The 21,843-nt window shown below is 43.1% G+C and overlaps 1 long non-coding RNA gene across 1 annotated transcript; it reads right to left on the bottom strand.

The window, feature by feature from the left end:
- Positions 1-4,775: 4,775 nt before the first annotated feature.
- Positions 4,776-21,810, bottom strand: LOC147996298 (uncharacterized). Its single transcript, XR_015675509.1, has 3 exons — positions 20,733-21,810; positions 7,187-7,393; positions 4,776-6,521 (listed from the first exon to the last, which is right to left on the bottom strand). It is a non-coding gene; the product is annotated as an uncharacterized LOC147996298 (long non-coding RNA).
- Between the last annotated feature and the right edge of the window lie 33 nt (positions 21,811-21,843).

Raw genomic sequence — 21,843 nt, 5'->3', positions numbered from 1 at the left:
TCCTGGTAGGAAACACCACATGGATGAACCTTGAAAATATGACACAGAGCTAAAAAATTCATCCACCACATACCATCTATGCAAAATGCTCAGAATACACCAATCCTTAGTCAAAAAGTAGACTGGTGGTTGGGAGTATGTGTGAAGCATGAGATATGACAGCTAATAAGCATGAGGAGAAGGTACCTCAGAAATGTTCTGGAATCCTGGCAGTTAATTCAACGTGGGATCCTAAGGCTGAAACCTCTTGATGCCTTATTTTTTTATCTCTTACTTTCACTCTCTGTGTTTGCTCTTTTCATCCCTAACAATAACACTGACCTGAAAGTTTAATTTGACAGGAATTAAAATAATAACTCTATACCAAATGCCGAATTCTTCCCAGAAAAATGTCATGACAACAGAACAGCTATGAATTTTCATGGTTCCCAGAGAAACTGGGAGAAGCTGATTCAGCAAAGGCCGGTGACAGTTCACGAGACGGAACTGTGAGATAATCGGACTGGATTCCTCCCAGTCTCACACAGACACTAGTTATACCAGGAGCCTCATTCCAACCCATCCAAGACAGAAAAACTACTCAGAGATGCTGCTGCTAAGTCCAAGTCTTTAAAGTCATCAGTCTGTGCAGAGCGCAGGTGAAACATGCTTGTTTAGGAAGGGACAGACCTGCTTACATCCCTAAAGCAAAACAGTTGAATTGGTTTTATTTTTTTTCCCAACCTCAGATTTGAGAATTTTGTTTTCCCCTTGGCAGGCCCCAACCCTTCCTTTTCTTTCCTTATATTAGGAACCAGAGAGATGGCTAAGTGGGTCGAAGGATCTGGATGCCAAGACAAATGGAGTCCAACCTCCTTGGACCCATTCAGGGAAGGAGAGGAAGAAAGGCGAGTCTTGCCAGCTATTCTCTGACTCCACACCTCCTGTGGTATGTGTGCAACACACACACACACACACACACACACAAAATACAAATAAAAGTTTAAATGGGAATTATGTTTCCTTTGTATGAGTTTCAAAACCTGAAGATTTTTTTAAAATCAACTACCGTTTGGAATGCAGTGTTAGCTCTACTGTTAGCACCGGGGGCACATACTTCCCTAACTGTGCTGTGCATGTCCCTCTAGCTCTCAGAACAGGAAGGACCACTTACCAGATGCGGCTCAATGCTAGACTCTTCTTTGGACTCCATGTGTCCATGTGAAGAAGTTAACAAGTTTCGTATCCTTTTTTTTCCTTACATCCAGGCTCTTTGAAGCCTCGGAGAGACTTTCAGTTTCTTTATTTTCACAGTTTGTTGTCTGGGAAGTTTAGTTGCAACACCTATTTTCTTTTTTTTTTTTTTTTAATTTTTTTTTATTAACTTGAGTATTTCTTATATACATTTCGAGTGTTATTCCCTTTCCCAGTTTCCGGGCAAACATCCCCTCCCCCCTCCCCTTTCTTATGGGTGTTCCCCTCCCCACCCTCCCCCCATTGTCCCCCTCCCCCCAACAGTCTAGTTCACTGGGGGTTCAGTCTTAGCAGGACCCAGGGCTTCCCCTTCCACTGGTGCTCTTACTAGGATATTCATTGCTACCTATGAGGTCAGAGTCCAGGGTCAGTCCATGTATAGTCTTTAGGTAGTGGCTTAGTCCCTGGAAGCTCTGGCAACACCTATTTTCTTAGTGCGCATAACGTTGCCTCTCTTTCTGAGGAAGAAATATCAGGAAACTAGTACAAGGAATGGAAACATCGTTAGAAGGACTCAACAGAACACAGAAAAGAGGGGGGCTCCAGAGTCCCACTCTGTTTCCTCAGTTACTGTCTGTGTAAATGAGAGCAAACCATCTTCCTTGAAAACTCATGAGGGAAAGAGGATTTGTGAAGCTCTTGGTGGTTAAGTCGCTGATGGTTGCTATTTCTTCTTCTTCTTCTTCTTCTTCTTCTTCTTCTTCTTCTTCTTCTTCTTCTTCTTCTTCTTCTTCTTCTTCTTCTTCTTCTTCTTCTCTCCTCCTCCTCCTCCTCCTCCTCCTCCTCCTCTCCTTCCTTCTTCTTCTTTGAGCATGACCAAAAGATCAAAAGCAAAGCACACTGTAACTTTTCTCTATTTTTTTAAGTATGTAAAATTGATTTTTTCAAATTTTATTTAATCTTTTTTTTACACTGCAGATTTTATCCCCATACTGGTCCATCCTCTGACTGTTCCCCATTCCCAAGCCCCTGTCTCCACAAGGATGTCTCTACCCCCTCAACCCCCACCCCACAAGACCTTTAAACTCCCTGGGGCCTCCAGTCTCTTGAGGGTTAGGTGCATCATCTTCTCTGACTAAACCAAGCCCGGGCAGTCCTCTGCTGTTGGGCGCCTCATCTTAGCTGGTGTATGTTGCCTGGCTGGTGGTCCACTGTCTGAGAGATCTCAGGGGTCCAGATTAATTGAGACTGCTGGTCACCCTCCTCTTCAGCTTCCTCGACCTTTTCCCTAGTTCAACCAAAGAGATCAGCAGCTTCTGTCCATTGGTTGGATGTAAATATCTGCAACTGAATTTTTCAGATCTTACTGGGTCTTTTGGAGGGTAGCCATGATAGGTCCCTTTTTGTGAGCACTCCATAACTTCAGTAATAGTGTCAGGCCTTGGGGCCTCCCCTTGAGCTGGATCCCACTTTGGGCCTGTTGCTGGACTTCCTTTTCCTCAGGCTTTTCTCCATTTATGTCCCTGAAGTTCTTTTAGAAAGGAACAATTACAGGTCAAAGTTTTGACTGTGGGATAGCACCCCCCTCCTTCACTTAATACCCTGTCTTTCTGTTGGAAGTGGGCTCTACAAGTTCCCTCTCCCCACTGTAGGGCATTTCATCTAAGGTCCCTCCCTTTAAATCCTGAGAATCTCTTACCTCCCAGGTCTCTGGGATATTCTGGAGGGTACCCCACCTCCTACCTCTGGAAGTTGCCTGTTTCCATTCTTTCTGCTGACCTTCAGGGCTTCAGTACTTTTCCCCAACTCAATACCTAATCATGTCCCCCTCTTCCCTTCCCTGTCCCCTTTCCCACCCAGGTCCCTCCCTCTAGCCCCCCTTGTGATTGCTTTCTTCTCCCTCTCAAGTGGGATTGAGGCCTCACTTGGGCCCTTCAGCATGTTGACCTTTTTGAGTTCTGTGGACTGTATCTTGGATATTCTGTACTTTTTCCTTTTGCTATTATTCATTTATTAGTGAGTACATACCATGCGTGTCTTTTTGGGTCTGAGTTATCTCACTTAGGACGATATTATCTAGTTCTATTCATTTGCCTGCAAAGCTCAGGATATCTTCATTCTTAATAGCTGAGTAGCATTCCATTGTTAAATGAACCCCATTTTCTGAATCCATTCTTCTGTTGTGGGGCATCGGGGTTCTTTCCAGCTTCTGGCTATCACAAACAAGGCTGCTATGAACATAGTGGAACATGTGCCCCTTTTCTCTGGTAGGGCACCTTTTGGGTATATTCCCAAGAGTGCTGAGTCTTCAGGTTTTTCCAGTTTTTCTGAGTTTTCTATTTCTAGTTTTCTGAGGAACCAGAAAATTGATTTCCAGACTGGTTGTACCAGTTTGCAATCACACCAGCAATGGAGGATTGTCCCTCTTCCTCCATATCCTTGCCAACATGTGTTGTCCCCTGAAGTTTTGCTCTTAGCCATTCTGATTGGCATAAAATGGAACATCACTCAGGGTTGTTTTGATTTGCATTTCTCTGATCGCTAAGGACTGTGAACACTTCTTTAGGTGTTTCTCAGCCATTCAAGATTCCTCTGTTGTGAATTCTCTTTTGATTGGGTTGTTTGGTTTTTTGGTGGTTAGCTTCTTGAGTTCTTTATATATTTTGCATATTAGTCCTCTATTTGATGTGGGGTTAGTGAAGTTATTTTTCCTCAATCTGTAGGTTGATGAATTTGCCCTATTGACTATGTCCCTTGCCTTACAGAAGCTTTCCAGTTTCATGAGGTCCCATTTGTCAATTCTTGATCTTAGAGCCAGAGCCATTGGAGTTCTGATTAAGGAAATTTCCCCCTGTGCCAATGAGTTCAAGACTCTTTCCTACTTTCTCTTCTATTAGATTCAATGTATCTGGTTTTATATTGAGGTCCTTGAACCATTTGGACCTGAGCTTTGTGCAAAGTGACATATATGGGTCTCTCTTTTGGTTTTCTTTATCCAAAATTTTATACTTATAAAAGCTAAAAATAATCAGAACTAATAGAGGTATCAGATGTATCTTTATACCAAGATGGCTATGAAGGGATATGTTTGCATCTTACAGAGGAGCAAAAATGCTCACTTAGTCTGAGAAAGCAAAATAAATATGGGATCCTAGTAGGGCTTTTCTCATAGGAGCCTGAAGGAAATTAAGATAAACTTATTTACTCGAGTAACCTACTCAAGATCCTGGAACAGCCATGATATGATTTAGTGTTGCGCTACCTGGAACATCGTCTAACTGCAGTAACTAATCTATTTACTGACACACCCTTGGGCACAAAAGTGCATCCTGGTGTCTATTACAGAGTGATCAATAAAAACGATGTCATGTGCACACACAATGGAAGAGTATTCAGCCAGTCAAAGAGGGAAAGTCTTGCAAGTATTTTCAAGTGTCTGAAAGCTGGGGGCACTTTGTGAAGTGAAATGAGCCAGCCATGGAGAAGGCAGTGTTGAACGTTCACACTTCCATGACTCTTGGAGTCTCCAAATCACACCAACAGAAGATGGAATGGACCTTGCATAGAGCTAGAAGAGGAAGGAACAAACTGAACAATGGTGTATAATCACTGTGAGATTTCAGTTTTATTAGATAAAAAGGACTTCAGATCATAGTGATAGTCATACAACATGAAAAAGGATTTAAGACCACAGAACTGCCTGTTTTTTAAATATTTAGGATGGTAAATTTTGAGGTACAAAAATGTCTGATATCACAAAAAGGGCAGCAGGAGCTTAAACAATCTGACGTAAGAGCTGGAGAGATGCTCAGTGGTCAAGGGCCATCTGCCCTTCCAGAGGATGCAGGTTTGAGTCCTATGACTCACAGCCTTCTGTAACTCAGCTCCAGGGACATTATGTTCTCTTCTGGCCTCCATGAACACCAAACACACAAATGATGCACAGACATACATGAAGGCAACACACCCATATACACTAAATGACAAATAAATAAGAATTTAAAAATAATAACTAGACCTAAGTATGGCCACCAAGGGTTTTTTTTAAAGTCTAATGACATTTATATTTGCATTATTCACAACAGAGACAAACAACTTTAACGTCTGTGGCCACATGGAAATAATTAAGTAAATTCTACTACTTTGGTAGGATCCTATCACCTGTTAAATTGATGCTTGAGAAACAAAGCACACGAAGACAATAGTCTGAACAACACACAAGGTCAGGTACTTAATCATTAATGGTGCTTGTCCTTTACAGATTGGAGAAGTTGTTACTTTCAATCCCATTGACAATAAAATGATGGCGTCATCTGTCACAAAAAAGAAAAATATATACACCATGGTTGTAACACTTTGTTGCCAAGATCAGTATTTTATGGCCCTTTTTTTCAATGTCAATTCTTGAAAAGAAATTTCAGATCAGTGACAAAATATTCCACTTTTATTTCCAAGCTTCAGAACTTCAACCATAAATCCTCTCATATCATCTAAGCATTAAGGGATATGTGGGATGAAATAGAAATTAAATCTATAACTTGAATCCAGACACAAAACAGTCTTCCAAACACAAGTGAAAAGAAGCATCTATACTGAAGTAGGAAACTACACATTTTCCCAACATATAACCTCGGTACCCCACCATTGGCATCTTCATTGATTAAACAAATGCTTTCATCTGGATATGGAAGCAGCCTTCTCCTGCTCAGTGTGTTTTTACAGTCTTATTTTTTCATTATGGTGGTTACACTTTATCAAAGAATTTAGATATGTATCTGGTATGTCAAAGGTGCACAAACAATCTGTCTAGAATAAATGAATAACCTTGAGCATGATGGTTCATGCCTGTGGTCCCAGCGTTCAGTCAGTGGATGCAGGAAGATCAGAGTTCAAGTCCAGCGTTGGCTACATAAAACCCTTTCTCAAGAGAGACAGGAAGAGGAAGAGTGGTCAGAAAAACTAATAATAGAGTAAATGAGTGAATATCCCACAACTATGATTGCTCAACATAATAATAATGGGAAGTGATATCTGAATATGATATCATGTGCCCTTCAAACCATTTGGTAAAATCGGCAGTGTCTTAAAAACTTGTGTATAATAGAGATGAATTTTAGAATGTCTGGCAGGACCGTAAGCACAACCACGTACAGTATAAAAAACTTTAAGCAGGTGTAGTCATATGGAGAAATTATGGAACATTAGGAAGTAGTCAAAACATAAATCAAAGACAGTCAGCTGGTTGCAACAGAGGTATTTAGTCAGTAACAGAGTTTCCTGGACCCGTGACAACCTCTCCAAGGACAGCCAAAGGTTCCACTCTGTGAGAAAAGTGGCAGCAGGTGGCCCTGCAAAAATGGGGGTAATAGATCAAAATTTAAAGGAAAATATGGAAAATCAATGTGTGTATTGTGAAGGAAAACTAGAAAGGGGGAAGAAAATCCTCATTCACCTTTGTCCTTGCTTCAGTGTCCACACCTCCCCCTTTCCTCTTCTGATAACGAGAGCAGTAAGACTGTGAATAAGAAGACGGAGACCCCAACAATGCTCACCTCAGCCTCTCTTTCCTAATCCTGGTGACACCCAGGCTTCTTTCTCTCTCCTGTGCAGACATGACTGCTCAAACTGGCCTTATTCCTGCCCCTGCAGTACTAAGTACTACTACTAAGATGGGCGCTGCTGGTCTTTTAGAGGCAAGAGCTATGCTATACTTGATAGTTTGAATGAAAATGGCCCCCAGAGTCTTGCAGGGAGAGGTTCTCTTGGGAGGTATAGCCTCGTTGGAGGAAGTGTGTCACTGGAGGTGGGCTTTGGGGTTTCAGAAGCCTCAGAGGAAGAGAGAGAATCATTCTCTCCCTGCTGCCTACAGATCTGAATATAGAAATCTTAGCTACCTTACCATGTCTGCCTGTGTGTTGTCATGCATCCCACCATGAAGATAATGAACTAAATCTCTGAACTGTAAACCAATCCCAGTTAAATGTTTTCCTTTTTAAGAGTTGCCTGAGCACACCTGAAAGCTGTAGAACAAAAAGAAGCAAGCAGACGCCAAATCTTCTTCTTCTTCTTCTTCTTCTTCTTCTTCTTCTTCTTCTTCTTCTTCTTCTTCTTCTTCTTCTTCTTCTCCTCCTCCACCTCCTCCTCCTCTTCCTCCTCCTCCTCCTCCTCCTCCTCCTCAGAATCATTAGGTCATACTTTAAACACCTATACTCCACAAAATCTAAAAGAAATTGATAATTTTTAGATACTACTTACCAAGTTAAATCAAGATTAGATAAATTATTTAAATAGACCACGTAAGGACCTATAACCCCTAGTGAAATAAAAACAGTAATTAAAAGTCTCACAACCGAGAGGGGAGGGGAAGGGAAGGGAAGGGAGGGGAAGGGAAGGGAAGGGAAGGGAAGGGAGAGAAGAGAAGAGAAGGGAAGGGAAGGGAAGGGAAGGGAAGGGAAGGGAAGGGAGAGAAGAGAAGAGAAGAGAAGAGAAGAGAAGAGAAGAGAAGAGAAGAGAAGAGAAGAGAAGAGAAGCGAAGCCCAGGGACAGACAGTTTTAACACAGAATTTTACCAGATTTCAAAGAAGAATGTTAACACCAATGCTCCTCCAATTATTCCACAAAATTGAAACAGAAGGAAAATTACCAGATTGATTTAATGAGGCCCCAGTCACCCGAATATCCAAACCACACAAAGATTCAACAAAGAAAGAGACCAATTTCCCTCATGAACATTGATGCAAGAATACTAAATAAAATATACACAACCAAATCCAAAAACACATCAAAAAGACCATGATCAAGTAGGCTTCATCCCAGAGATTCAGGGTGATTCAACATACAAAATCTGTCAACCCAACTCACTATATAGACAAACTGAAAGGAAAAAAACATGCAATCAGAAGAAGGAAGACCAAAGTGTGGAGGCTTCAGTCCTTCTTAGAAGGAGGAACAAAAATACTCACAGGAGGAAATATGGAGACAAAGTGTGGAACAGGGACTGAAGGAAAGGCCATCCAGAGACTGCCCCACCTGGGGACCCATCCCATTTACAGACACCAAACCCAGACAATATTGCAGATGCCAAGAAGTACATGCTGACAGGAACCTGATATAGCTGTCTCCTGAGGGGCTCTGCCAGAGCCTGACAAATACGGAGGCAGATGCTCGCAGCCAACCACTGAACTGAGAATGGGGTCCCCAATAAAGGAGTTGGAGAAAGGACTGAAGTAGCTGAAGGGGCTTGCAACCTCATAAGAAGAACAACAATATCAACTAACCAGACCCCCCAGAGATCCCAGGGACTAAACCACCAATCCAAGAGTACATAGGGATGAATCTATGGCCCTAGCCACATATGTAGCAGAGGATGGCCTTGTTGGGCATCAATGGGAGGAGAGGCCCTTGGTCCTGTCAAGGCTTGATGGATGCCCCAGTGTAGGGGAATATCAGGGCAGGGAGGTGGGAGGGAGTGGGTAGGTGGGGGAGCACCTTTATAAAAGCAGGGGGAATAGGATAGTGGGTTTGTGGAGGGGAAACCAGGGAAGGGGATAACATTAAGTTAAAAAACATCCAATAAAATGTAAAAAAACCCACACATGATCATCTCATTAGAGGCTGAAAAAGCCTTTGAAAAAAATTCAACTACCCTTCACATTAAAAGTCTTGGAGACGGCGGATCCCGGACCGCAGCAGCTCTCTGCTCCCAAACCCCGTGGGAGAGAGACCTCACCGCCTGATCAGGTGGGCACTCCTGAGGCTGCAGAGCGGAGGAGACCACCAACACTGCCCACCCCTGCCCACATCCCTGGCCCAAGAGGCAACTGTATAAGGCCTCTGGGTTCCCGTAGGGGAGGGCCCGGGAGCAGCAGGACCCCTGCGCCTGAGACACTGCCGGAACCTGAAGGAAACAGACCGGATAAACAGTTCTCTGCACCCAAATCCCGTGGGAGGGAGAGCTGAACCTTCAGAGAGGCGGACACGCCTGGGAAACCAGAAGAGACTGCACTCTGTGCACATCCAGGCGCCAGAGGAAAACACCAAACGTCATCTGAAACCCTGGTGCACGGAGGCTCCCGGAAGGAGCGGCACAGATTTTCCCGGTTGCTGCCACAGCAGAGAGGACTTAGGCAGTACCCCACGAGCAAACTTGAGCCTTGGAACCACAGGTAGGACCAATTTTTCCCCTGCAAGAAACCTGCCTGGTGAACTCAAGACACAGGCCCACAGGAACAGCTGAAGACCTGTAGAGAGGAAAAACTACACGCCCGAAAGCAGAACACTCTGTCCCCATAACTGGCTGAAAGAAAACAGGAAAACAGGTCTACAGCACTCCTGACACACAGGTTATAGGACAGTCTAGCCACTGTCAGAAATAGCAGAACAAAGTAACACTAGAGATAATCTGATGGCGAGAGGCAAGCACAGGAACCCAAGCAACAGAAACCAAGACTACATGGCATCATCGGAGCCCAATTCTCCCACCAAAGCAAACACGGAATATCCAAACACACCAGAAAAGCAAGACCTAGTTTCAAAATCATATTTGATCATGATGCTGGAGGACTTCAAGAAAGACATAAAGAACTCCCTTAGAGAACAAGTAGAAGCCTACAGAGAGGAATCGCAAAAATCCCTGAAAGAATTCCAGGAAAACACAATCAAACAGTTGAAGGAATTAAAAATGGAAATAGAAGCAATCAAGAAAGAACACATGGAAACAACCCTGGACATAGAAAATCAAAAGAAAAGACAAGGAGCTGTAGATACAAGCTTCACCAACAGAATTCAAGAGATGGAAGAGAGAATCTCGGGAGCAGAAGATTCCATAGAAATCATTGACTCAACTGTCAAAGATAATGTAAAGCGGAAAAAGCTACTGGTCCAAAACATACAGGAAATCCAGGACTCAATGAGAAGATCAAACCTAAGGATAATAGGTATAGAAGAGAGTGAAGACTCCCAGCTCAAAGGACCAGTAAATATCTTCAACAAAATCATAGAAGAAAACTTCCCTAACCTAAAAAAAGAGATACCCATAGGCATACAAGAAGCCTACAGAACTCCAAATAGATTGGACCAGAAAAGAAATACCTCCCGTCACATAATTGTCAAAACACCAAACGCACAAAATAAAGAAAGAATATTAAAAGCAGTAAGGGAAAAAGGTCAAGTAACATATAAAGGCAGACCTATCAGAATCACACCAGACTTTTCGCCAGAAACTATGAAGGCCAGAAGATCCTGGACTGATGTCATACAGACCCTAAGAGAACACAAATGCCAGCCCAGGTTACTGTATCCTGCAAAACTCTCAATTAACATAGATGGAGAAACCAAGATATTCCATGACAAAACCAAATTTACACAATATCTTTCTACAAGTCCAGCACTACAAAGGATAATAAAGGGTAAAGCCCAACATAAGGAGGCAAGCTATACCCTAGAAGCAAGAAACTAATCATCTTGGCAACAAAACAAAGAGAATGAAAGCACACAAACATAACCTCACTTCCAAATATGAATATAACGGTAAGCAATAATCACTATTCCTTAATATCTCTCAATATCAATGGCCTCAACTCCCCAATAAAAAGACATAGATTAACAAACTGGATACGCAATGAGGACCCTGCATTCTGCTGCCTACAGGAAACACACCTCAGAGACAAAGACAGACATTACCTCAGAGTGAAAGGCTGGAAAACAATTTTCCAAGCAAATGGTCAGAAGAAGCAAGCTGGAGTAGCCATTCTAATATCAAATAAAATCAATTTTCAACTAAAAGTCATCAAAAAAGATAAGGAAGGACACTTCATATTCATCAAAGGAAAAATCCACCAAGATGAAGTCTCAATCCTAAATATCTATACCCCAAATACAAGGGCACCTACATATGTAAAAGAAACCTTACTAAAGCTCAAAACACACATTGCACCTCACACAATAATAGTGGGAGATTTCAACACCCCACTCTCATCAATGGACAGATCATGGAAACAGAAATTAAACAGAGATGTAGACAGACTAAGAGAAGTCATGAGCCAAATGGACTTAACGGATATTTATAGAACATTCTATCCTAAAGCAAAAGGATATACCTTCTTCTCAGCTCCTCATGGTACTTTCTCCAAAATTGACCATATAATTGGTCAAAAAACGGGCCTCAACAGGTACAGAAAGATAGAAATAATCCCATGCGTGCTATCGGACCACCACGGCCTAAAACTGGTCTTCAATAACAATAAGGGAAGAATGCCCACATATACGTGGAAATTGAACAATGCTCTACTCAATGATGACCTGGTCAAGGAAGAAATAAAGAAAGAAATTAAAAACTTTTTAGAATTTAATGAAAATGAAGATACAATATACTCAAACTTATGGGACACAATGAAAGCTGTGCTAAGAGGAAAACTCATAGCTCTGAGTGCCTGCAGAAAGAAACAGGAAAGAGCATATGTCAGCAGCTTGACAGCACACCTAAAAGCTCTAGAACAAAAAGAAGCAAATACACCCAGGAGGAGTAGAAGGCAGGAAATAATCAAACTCAGAGCTGAAATCAACCAAGTAGAAACAAAAAGGACCATAGAAAGAATCAACAGAACCAAAAGTTGGTTCTTTGAGAAAATCAACAAGATAGATAAACCCTTAGCCAGACTAACGAGAGGACACAGAGAGTGCGTCCAAATTAACAAAATCAGAAATGAAAAGGGAGACATAACTACAGATTCAGAGGAAATTCAGAAAATCATCAGATCTTACTATAAAAACCTATATTCAACAAAACTTGAAAATCTTCAGGAAATGGACAATTTCCTAGACAGATACCAGGTATCGAAGTTAAATCAGGAACAGATAAACCAGTTAAACAACCCCATAACTCCTAAGGAAATAGAAGCAGTCATTGAAGGTCTCCCAACCAAAAAGAGCCCAGGTCCAGACGGGTTTAGTGCAGAATTCTATCAAACCTTCATAGAAGACCTTATACCAATATTATCCAAACTATTCCACAAAATTGAAACAGATGGAGCCCTACCGAATTCCTTCTATGAAGCCACAATTACTCTTATACCTAAACCACACAAAGACCCAACAAAGAAAGAGAACTTCAGACCAATTTCCCTTATGAATATCGACGCAAAAATACTCAATAAAATTCTGGCAAACCGAATTCAAGAGCACATCAAAACAATCATCCACCATGATCAAGTAGGCTTCATCCCAGGCATGCAGGGATGGTTTAATATAAGGAAAACCATCAACGTGATCCATCATATAAACAAACTGAAAGAACAGAACCACATGATCATTTCATTAGATGCTGAGAAAGCATTTGACAAAATTCAACACCCCTTCTTGATAAAAGTCCTGGAAAGAATAGGTATTCAAGGCCCATACCTAAACATAGTAAAAGCCATATACAGCAAACCAGTTGCTAACATTAAACTAAATGGCGAGAAACTTGAAGCAATCCCACTAAAATCAGGGACTAGACAAGGCTGCCCACTCTCTCTCTACTTATTCAATATAGTTCTTGAAGTTCTAGCCAGAGCAATCAGACAACAAAAGGAGGTCAAGGTGATACAGATCGGAAAAGAAGAGGTCAAAATATCACTATTTGCAGACGACATGATAGTATATTTAAGTGATCCCAAAAGTTCCACCAGAGAACTACTAAAGCTGATAAACAACTTCAGCAAAGTGGCTGGGTATAAAATTAACTCAAATAAATCAGTTGCCTTCCTCTATACAAAAGAGAAACAAGCCGAGAAAGAAATTAGGGAAACGACACCCTTCATAATAGACCCAAATAATATAAAGTACCTCGGTGTGACTTTAACCAAGCAAGTAAAAGATCTGTACAATAAGAACTTCAAGACACTGAGGAAAGAAATTGAAGAAGACCTCAGAAGATGGAAAGATCTCCCATGCTCATGGATTGGCAGGATTAATATAGTAAAAATGGCCATTTTACCAAAAGCAATCTACAGATTCAATGCAATCCCCATCAAAATACCACTCCAATTCTTCAAAGAGTTAGACAGAACAATTTGCAAATTCATCTGGAATAACAAAAAACCCAGGATAGCTAAAGCTATCCTCAACAATAAGAGGACTTCAGGGGGAATCACTATCCCTGAACTCAAGCAGTATTACAGAGCAATAGTGATAAAAACTGCATGGTATTGGTACAGAGACAGACAGAGAGACCAATGGAATAGAATTGAAGACCCAGAAATGAACCCACACACCTATGGTCACTTGATTTTTGACAAAGGAGCCAAAACCATCCAATGGAAAAAAGATAGCATTTTCAGCAACTGGTGCTGGTTCAACTGGAGGTCAGCATGTAGAGGAATGCAGATCGATCTATTCTTATCACCCTGTACAAAGCTTAAGTCCAAGTGGATCAAGGACCTCCACATCAAACCAGATACACTCAAACTAATAGAAGAAAAACTAGGGAAGCATCTGGAACACATGGGCACTGGAAAAAATTTCCTGAACAAAACACCAATGGCTTATGCTCTAAGATCAAGAATCGACAAATGGGATCTCATAAAACTGCAAAGCTTCTGTAAGGCAAAGGACACTGTGGTTAGGACAAAACGGCAACCAACAGATTGGGAAAAGATCTTTACCAATCCTACAACAGATAGAGGCCTTATATCCAATATATACAAAGAACTCAAGAAGTTAGACCGCAGGGAAACAAGTAACCCTATTAAAAAATGGGGTTCAGAGCTAAACAAAGAATTCACAGCTGAGGAATGCCGAATGGCTGAGAAACACCTAAAGAAATGTTCAACATCTTTAGTCATAAGGGAAATGCAAATCAAAACAACCCTGAGATTTCACCTCACACCAGTGAGAATGGCTAAGATCAAAAACTCAGGTGACAGCAGATGCTGACGAGGATGTGGAGAAAGAGGAACACTCCTCCATTGTTGGTGGGATTGCAGACTGGTAAAACCATTCTGGAAATCAGTCTGGAGGTTCCTCAGAAAATTGGACATTGAACTGCCTGAGGATCCAGCTATACCCCTCTTGGGCATATACCCAATAGATGCCTCAACATATAAAAGAGACACGTGCTCCACTATGTTCATCGCAGCCTTATTTATAATAGCCAGAAACTGGAAAGAACCCAGATGCCCTTCAACAGAGGAATGGATACAGAAAATGTGGTACATCTACACAATGGAATATTACTCAGCTATCAAAAACAACGAGTTTATGAAATTCGTAGGCAAATGGTTGGAGCTGGAAAATATCATCCTGAGTGAGCTAACCCAATCACAGAAAGACATACATGGTATGCACTCATTGATAAGTGGCTATTAGCCCAAATGCTTGAATTACCCTAGATCCCTAGAACAAAGGAAACTCAAGACGGATGATCAAAATGTGAATGCTTCACTCCTTCTTTAAATGAGGAAAAAGAATACCCTTGGCAGGGAAGGGAGAGGCAAAGATTAAAACAGAGACTGAAGGAACACCCATTCAGAGCCTGCCCCACAGGTGGCCCATACATATACAGCCACCCAATTAGACAAGATGGATGAAGCAAAGAAGTGCAGACCGACAGGAGCCGGATGTAGATCGCTCCTGAGAGACACAGCCAGAATACAGCAAATACAGAGGCGAATGCCAGCAGCAAACCACTGAACTGAGAATAGGCCCCCCGTTGAAGGAATCAGAGAAAGAACTGGAAGAGCTTGAAGGTGCTCGAGACCCCAAAAGTACAGCAATGTCAAGCAACCAGAGCTTCCAGGGACTAAGCCACTACCTAAAGACTATACATGGACTGACCCTGGACTCTGTCCCCATAGGTAGCAATGAACATCCTAGTAAGAGCACCAGTGGAAGGGGAAGCCCTGGGTCCTGCTAAGACTGAACCCCCAGTGAACTAGACTATGCGGGGAGGGTGGCAATGGGGGGAGGTTTGGGAGGGGAACACCCATAAGGAAGGGGAGGGGGAGGGTGATGTTTGTCCGGAAACCGGGAAAGGGAATAACACTTGAAATGTATATAAGAAATACTCAAGTTAATAAAAAAAAAAAGAAAAATTAAAAAAAAAAGTCTTGGAGACAGCAGGGATTCAAGGCACATACCTAGACATAATAAAGGCAATGTACGGCAAGTCAATAGACAACGTCAAATTCAATGGAGAGACACTCAAAGCAATTCCACTAAAATCAGGAGCAAGACAAGGCTGCTCACTTCCTCCATATCTATCTCCAATACAGTATTTGAAGTCCTAATTGAGGCAATAAGACAACCAAAGGAGATCAGGAGGATACAATTGGAAAAGAAGAAGTCAACGTATCCCTATTTGCGGGTGATATGGTAGGATTCATATGCAAACAAAAAAATTCTATCAGGAACTCCTACATCTGGTAAATGCCTTCAGCCTAGTGGCTGAATACAAGATTAATTAAAACAAAAAGCAGTAGCCCTCCTATATACAAATGATAAACAGGCTGAGAAAAAAAATCAGGGAAACAACACCTCAAGATCCAGCTACACCTCTCTTGTGCATATTCCCAAAAGACACCCCCATGCTACCACAGGACATTTGCTTATCTATGATATATACTCACTTATGAGTGAATATGAATATTAGCTGTTAAGTAAAGGATAATCATGCTACAATCCACAGCCCCAGAGAGGCTAAGTAGGAAAGAGCACTCTAGGGGGACACATGGAAAGAGTCAATAGAATAGATTTTGTGGGGGTAAAGGGGAAAGATAGGCATGGGAATGGGAAGATCTCATTGGGAAGGAAGGAGGGGGATCAGAGGGAGGGATTACTGGATTGGCAGGGGGCATTTGGGAGGCTGTCTGGAAACCAAGAGCAGAGGAAACTTCCTGTAACCTATTCAGGTAACCCTAGTAAGGACTTTTAGCAATGGAGAATATGGAGCCTGGACAAGTCATTGATAATCAGGCAAGAATTCCAGTTTTAGGACTGAGACACCAACCCAACTACAAACCTTCAACCCACACCTGCCCTGCCTGTAAGATGTGTCAGAGCCAGAGTGGCTCAGAGTTTGAGGGAGTGGCCAACCAATGACTGGTCTAAATTGAGACCCAAGTCATGAGAGGGAGCTGATGCTCAACACTGCCTGGATGACCAGGAACCAGAAGCTAAATGAGTCAGAGACCTAGGGTAGAACCAAACAGGACTGACCAAAAGAGGATTCCCGCAGCAGCTGATGGGAGCAGATGCAGAAATGCACACCCAAACATTAGGTGGAGCTTGGGGAAACCCCCGCAAAGAAAGGGAGGAAGGATTGTGGGAGCTGGAGGGGTTGAGGACACCAGGAGAACATAGCCTGGAGAATCGACTAGGCAGGGCTCATAGGAACTCACAGAGACTGAAGCAGCAGTCATGGAGCCCGCATGTTTTTGCAAGGTTCTCTTCATATATGTTGAGATTGTCTAGCTTGGGGTTCCTGTGGGACTCCTAACAGTGGGAGCTAGGTGTCTTTGACCTTCTCCTACTTTTGTGACCCTTTTCCTCCTACTAGATTGCCATGTCCAGCCTTGATATAAGGGTTTGTGCCTAGTTTTGTTGTATCTTATTATGCTGTGTTTGGTTGATGCCACTGGGAGGCCTTACTCTTTTCTAAAACAGAGACATGTGTCTGGTGGGGAGAGGAGGTCTGGGGTGAGGGTGCTGGGAGGAGTGGAGGGAGGAAAGCAATATATTGTAGGAGAGAAAAATAAATAAGGGGGGAGGAGTTGCCATAGTTATGGTGTCTCTTCACAGTAGTAGAAACTCTAAGACAGATGATAAATTTCTTACATTTGCTAATGATTGATAAGGATAAACATTGGCCTATTGATGGATTATTCATTTTCAATTTTCAGAACAAACTTCTGTCTCTTATTATCAGTGCTATCTTTAGTCTAATAATAAATTCTAGAAGTTTTAAGGGTTAGGGTTTTTTCCTGTTAAAGGCCTCTCATCTAAGCATATGCATATCTGAGAAACAAGAACCAATATGTGAAGGCAGTAGCAGATACATACAGCCTTTGTAAATGGCATTTTATTTCATCTTCAAACAAACTCTATGAAGCCACCATCACTGCCATTTCATAGTTTAGAAGACCAAAAGCAAAGATCCTGGGATGATCTGCTTCAGATCTGGTTACTAGAAAGATGAACCTGTAGCTGGTTTGCTCCCAAGAAGGACATTACTCTCTCGGCATGCCACCATAGTCATGTCTGGAAGCTTCAGAAAACACACATTTTATGTCTGAACTTTGCTGCCTAGAAATATGACCATGTATAGAAGTTTGTATGGTTGGTGTCTGTGATATTAATTTTAAATGTCAACTTTTACCAAAGCTTAGAATAATCTGAAAAGAGACTCTCAGCTGAGAAATTGAGTAGATCAGGTTAGCCTGCAGGTGTGTCAGTATTGTCTTGATAGTTGATGTGGGAGGAGCTAGCCCACTGTTGGCAGCACCATCCTCTAGGCAGGGTGTACTTATACTATGTAGAGTATGAGAAATATAAAGAAGTAGCAGAAATAATTGGCTTCCAAATGCTCATTTCTTTCTACACTTGACTGTAGATGTGACCGCTACTTTATGAAACAATGTAAAGGGTGGCTCAAATGGGTCAGTTGTAGTCCAACAAGATATGGCTGAGTGTGTAAAGGCCCTGATCAAGACTGACAGCCTCCTCCACACTCATATGTGTGGTATATACATATGTGTAGCTCCCCTACTTCATAATCGCACTTATGTGCAATCCTCCCATCCCACCTAAATAAATAAACATTTAAAAAATATAAAGGCTGGGGGTAATGATAGTATTTAGTTTTAATCTAAGCACTCAGGATGTAAAGTCAGAGAGCTTCAGGTTAGTGAGGGCTACATAGTAAGAGTCTGTCTCAAAATTTTAAATGTGTGTGTGTGTGTCTGTCTGTCTGTCTGTGTGTGTGTGTATGGTGTGTGTATGTGTGTGGGTCTGTGTATGTATGTGTAAATGTGTGTCTGTGTGTGTGTCTGTGTGTATGAGTATGTGTGTATCTGTGTATGTTTGTGCCTGTGTGTGTGTTTGTGTATGTGAGTGTATGTGTATGTGAGTGTATGTGTGTGTATGTATCTGTGTATGTGTGTGTCTGTATATGTGAGTGTATGTGTCTGTGTGTGTGTATCTGTGTATGTGTGTGTGTGTCTGTGTATGTGAGTGTGTGTGTCTGTGAGTGTGTGTGTCTGTGTGTGTGTCTGTGTGTATTTGTGTGTGAGTATGTGTCTGTGTGTATGTGTATGAGAGAGAGAGAGAGAGAGTGTGTGTGTGTGTGTGTGTGTGTGTGTGTGTGTGTGTGTGTGTCTATGTGTGTGTGTGTATTGTGCAGCAGAACAGGAGACTTGAAGTACCAGGAAAAACTGTCTAAAATATAAGTTTAAAATACGAGGAAAAACTGTCCAGAATATCTAGGTATTTTAGACTGTGTAGCTCTAGGCAGTTTTTCCTGGTCCCTCAAGTCTCTTGCTCTGCTGCATAATCTCTGGTATTAGCAGACAAAGCTTTTCCTGGGCAAAAAGCAGTAGCTGAGGGCTGGCTGTTGAATGGCCTCATCTGAGCTCATGCATTGTGTTTCTTCACTAATCTCCCGCCCTCCCCCATGTGTTTGCGGATGTGCGTGTGTGATGTGTATGTGTGCATAGACATGTGTGCACATGCACAGGAGGCAAGAGTTTGCATTTTGGCATTTTCCTCTGTGGCTCACAGTCAGTCCCTCACTGAACCTGGAGCTCTTCAGTTCAGTCAGAGGAGCTGGCTAGCAAGTACCCTGTCCCCCATCCTCTAGACTCTGCCTCCCAGTGCCAGGATTAAGGGCCCACTGCAAGGTCCAACTTACCACATGGGTGCAGGAGATGTGAACTCAGGTCCCTGCACCTGCACAGCAAGTGCTTTGCAGACAGAGCCATCTCCAGTCCTAAGACTTACTATTTCTTAACACACCAGACCCCATAAATATTTATAATTACTGCACATTAGTAAAAGGTCTTTATTTTAAATTCTGGAGATAGAAATGCTAGCTGTCTTGATTTGATCTTTACAAACTGCATGTGTGCATCAAGTATTATACAATACCATTTTGATTTGTACAACTAAAATAGTAATATTAAAAAGACTGTGTTTTTTTTCATTTGTATTTGATCTAGATTTGGATTATTATCAATGTTTTTAGATTGGGTTTTGGGGGGACTGTGTCTCTTGTAGTCCAGGCTGGCCTTGAACTTGCTGTGTCCTGAAGATGAGCTGGACCTCCTAAGTGCTCTGCCTCTGTCTCTGTCTCTGAATGCTGGAATTACAGGAATGGTGGAATTACCACCACTCTAGACAGTTTAATTTGAATTTAAAACAGTTTTAGATCTCCAACAGTATATTAATTAGGAAATTTTTATTTTGCTAATTTTATTCTTATTGTATTTCAAAGAGTGATATAATTTGAATGATTTCTGCTTTTTTTTTTTTTACTTTACAACTCAGCTGTTGCTCCACCTCGGTCCCCCCTCCCACAGTTTCTCATCCCATTCCTCCCCCCTGTCCCCTACCAGGCCTCCCCACTCCCTGGGGTCTCAAGTCTCTAAGGATTAGGCATGTCCTTGGCTATGTATGTGTCCTGGGTGGCAGACCAGCTCTTTGTATGCTGCCTGGTTGGTGGCTCAGTGTCTGTGAGCTCCGAAGGGTATGGGTTAGTTGAGACTGCTGGTCTTCCATGGGGTTGCCCTCCTCTTCGGCTTCTTCCAACCTTCCCTTAAATCAACAATACGGGTCCCCAACTTCAGTCCAATGGTGGGCCTCAGTCAGCTGCTGGTTGGGCCTCTCGGAGGAGAACCATGCTAGGTTCCTGCCTGTTACCCTGGCTGCAGCAGCTCTGGGAGACCTGCAAACTGGCGTATTGAGAGTGGCAGACACTGATCTGCCCTGGTGCAGACTGGAGATCATTTCTACTTTTAAGTCGTGATGACCTTTATCCTATGACTCAGTGCTGTGTTCTTATGACAACATAGACAATATTTTATCTCCTTAGGAGGTGATCAGATAAACATGAGGGTGTGCCCGTGTGCCATTTTGGTGTTGCCGTTCAATATCACGCTTAGTGGTCTGGACGCTCCTGGCAACAATGTGAGTTTCTTCCATCCTTTACATAAAGTAGTTGCAAAAGGTACCCATTTCACAAGCTCATGGAGGGAAGAACTACGTCTCCTTTTCCACGGATGCACAGTGATGTGGGAGGCAGTGTCAGTCTAGTGGGAGATACAGAAACTAATGCGAAAAACCATAGATCATTCCTCAAACAGTCATTTCTCAGGGCTTCTATTTCCCCCCTCTAAAGCTCTATATGATCATGTCTGCCTGGCAAACACCACGACGTGTGTCAGGAGAAGACAAGGGATAAGAAATGTGACCAGCATAAAGTGGTTAAGAAATAAGAGTGCTGTATACAAGAGCTGAAAGGAAAGATAGCTGTAGGAACCACCAAGCATGGACATGTGTTCCACTGGCTCATTCCCAGCCCCCAAAATTACCTTCAGCTTTGGGGGACACCCTTCTTCCTGCATGGAGACACCGCCGCCCAATAGCGTAAGGCTCCCTCTACGTAACACTGGCGCTCCCATCCTGCTGAAAGTGTGTTGTGAGAAAGAGCAGAAAGCTGCCAGAAGCTCAAATTCGCGCTTCAGCACAATCGAGTCCAGTGGAGCCTATGATGCCTCCCCCTCCTGGAGTGGAAGCTGAATGGCAGATGCTGCCCAAATGTTCATTAATTGAGAGGCTTCCGTCCCCGGACGCCCCTGGATCTTGGACAGAAAAAAAAAATTCGGTCGAATATGCAGGATGAGGAGCCTCCAGATCCTGTGCGCCCTTAGCGCCCAGCCACAGAGTCAAATGCAAGCATTCCCCGGGATGAGAAAGAAAGAGATCGATCAAGGTCTGGCTGCGGCTTTCCAGCGAAGATGCTGCGCGCAAGGAACGCCAGCCCCAGAGCGGCTCTGTGCGACTCTGCGGCACCCTGCTGCCTGCCGGCCCCCTTTCCCAATTTGCCCTCCGGCCATTCGTCTGCACATGAATTCCCTGCACTTGTGAGTGAACCCACACAAGTTCTCTAGGCACGGTCCTCCTACTCTTTCCCGCGGGGAAGGGTGGGGGTAGTTTTTCAACCTTAACCTCTCTACTACCTGGAGGAAGGTGACTGTACTGGGAGGGTGAGGGATTGTTTTACAGGTTCCAGGGCGTCAGAATTAGGTGCCAGTGCTAAAGTGGCTTGTTTTCTTCCTTTGCCCTTTGACAACTGGTGAGCTGACAGCTGCCTGGGCGCAACCCCCGGGCTCACTTTGCAGCCGGACGCTGAGTTTCAGACTGCAGCCCGGTTCCGCGTAGACCCGGGCCTCTTCGCCCCTCATCCAAGTCTGCGGCGGATGGATGCTGACAGACATCCTCTGAGCATTGGTTAAAGCTCTACCTTTGCACCTCCTGTTTATCTACCGCCACCTCCATCTCCCCCTCCCCTCCCGTCTCCTTCTCTTCCCCATCCCCACCCTTTCATCATTTGCACCACCACCAAATTACGTGCCCCTTTGGTAGAGTCGAAGCTCCCCGCTGAAGTGAGGGGGAGGGCGATACCCATCCCCCCTCTCCCAT

This window comes from Rattus norvegicus, chromosome 2 (assembly GCF_021556685.1).
Source record: "Rattus norvegicus strain SHRSP/BbbUtx chromosome 2, alternate assembly SHRSP_T2T, whole genome shotgun sequence".
NCBI lineage: Eukaryota > Metazoa > Chordata > Mammalia > Rodentia > Muridae > Rattus > Rattus norvegicus.
This window is presented reverse-complemented; position numbering and strand designations above follow the sequence as displayed.